Below are 2,058 nucleotides of genomic sequence, written 5' to 3' on the forward strand. Positions count from 1 at the left end.
ATGTGCATTGGCAACTCATTTTGGTTGGGATGTACATCAGTTGGACATTGTTATTGCTTTCTTGAATGGTGACATATTTGAGGAAGTTTGCTCTTTTGTCAAGAAAGGAAAAGAGGATAAGGTGTGCAAATGTAACAAAGCTTGGTATGGGTTGCGGCAATCTCCTTGGTATGAGAAGGCTAACACTCATTTGGTCAAACGAGGCTTTTGTAATAGTCCAATAGAAATCACATTGTATGTAAAGCATGTAATGTAATATTGGAGGTCTTCAATGAAGCTAACCCTAAGGTCTTTATGCTCCATTGGTTAGCCTTGATCTTTGATAGACCATATCTCATTTTGGCCCCATTACCATTGGCCCCGTGTTGAGATAGATCTATAAGCACATATCTATATCTTAACCCTTGGTCCCGTTTATTCTCCCACATTAAATGATCAGTTGAATATGAGAAAATCATTTGGGTTGGTTAGATATTAAATTTTATGAAATTACCTCTCTTGAAATCATAGTCGTCCTCGACTATGAGGTAGAAGAGATAAAGCCTTAGTCATTAGTCAATCTTACTTAGCGGGTAGATGATCCCTTTTTACCCGACGGCATCTTTCCAAGATGGATGACCAATCTATTTGGTGCTTGGGAGACATAGCTACCGCTACAAGCATGTCTGTTGTTTAGTCAATTTCATTCTCCCAAAGTAGAGTGACAAATTCTACTTGGTGTTTGAGAGACATTGTCATCACAAACATGCTTCTAAGCATGCATACTATTTAAATTTGTGTACAATTAAAAAGAGAACTAGTCTTATTAGACAAAAACATGGGTCATTTAAAAGAAATTTGTATATTTGCTTACTCTAATGTAGCATTGTAAGCATTGACAAGGTTCATACTATTCTTAAGCTGTATTCCTTGCATCCATCTAGCATCTTCAAAAGGATAATTTTTAAACTTAATAAGATACCATCGGATAATCTTACCATGTCGTAGTACCTTGTCTTCATGCCGAAGAATAGCTTCGGGTTGTAGCACCTCTTCTTGGTCTTCAACTTCGGGAGGGTCTTCAATAATTGGTTCACTTGGTGGATCTCCTTCGTAGGGCTTGAGTAGGCTCACATGAAAAGCATTGTGTATGTGCCAAATGATTGGAAAACTTGAGTTGGTAAGCCGTCTCATTGATAGGCTTCAAGATCTGGAAAGGACCATAGTATCTTTTTGCTAGCTTAGCATAATACTTTTGATGGCCCGTAGGATTTTTTCTCGTTGTTTGCCTTAATCGAGCCTTAGGAATCTTAAGTAAGACCCAATCATTTCTTTGAATGTTAAGGTCCTTCTGTGCTTGTCAGCAAACAGCTTTTTGCCTTTGTTGAGAGATGGATATATCCTCCTTAATCTTTTGAAAATATTATTGTAGGTCACGGCTATACTCATCCACAGCGAAGATCTTCCCATATACTTTGACTAGCAAGGGACTTTTAGGTCTTCCCTCAATGATCTCAAAGGGTGCTTTTTCCGTAGAAGTATGTACAATATTATTGTAGGTATACTCTACAAGAGGTAAGTAGTTTTTCCCATTGTGAGCGTTGATCTACTTCGGTAACATAAGTCTTGAGTAGATCGAGTATCTTAAGATTGGCTATCTCACTTTAGCCATCCGTTTGTGGGTGATAGGCCAAAGAGAAATTCAATCTTGTTCCTAGATTTTCAAAGAGACCTTTCTTGAAATTACTGGTCATTCTAGGATCTCTATCTGACACGATGGATGTTGGTAATCCATGGTGTTTGAAAATTTGAGATATGAAGAGAGTTTCCATTTGGTGTGCCTTAATAGTCTCTTTGATAGGAATAAAGTGTGCTTGCTTGCTAAACCTGTCAACTATTGTCCATATTTCCGTATTCCCATGGATAGACTTGGGTAATCCAAAGATGAAATCCATGGATATACTCTACTACACATTTTGAAACATACTCTCGTATGACCACTTTCATGGTAGGCCAATAGAAATACGTCTCTACACCCCACAAAACAAGCATCACATTGGACCTCAAATGGCTTTGAGA

The sequence above is a fragment of the Adiantum capillus-veneris genome, chromosome 23 (genome assembly GCF_014529385.1).
Source record: "Adiantum capillus-veneris isolate H3 chromosome 23, ASM1452938v2, whole genome shotgun sequence".
NCBI classification, from domain to species: Eukaryota; Viridiplantae; Streptophyta; class Polypodiopsida; order Polypodiales; family Pteridaceae; genus Adiantum; species Adiantum capillus-veneris.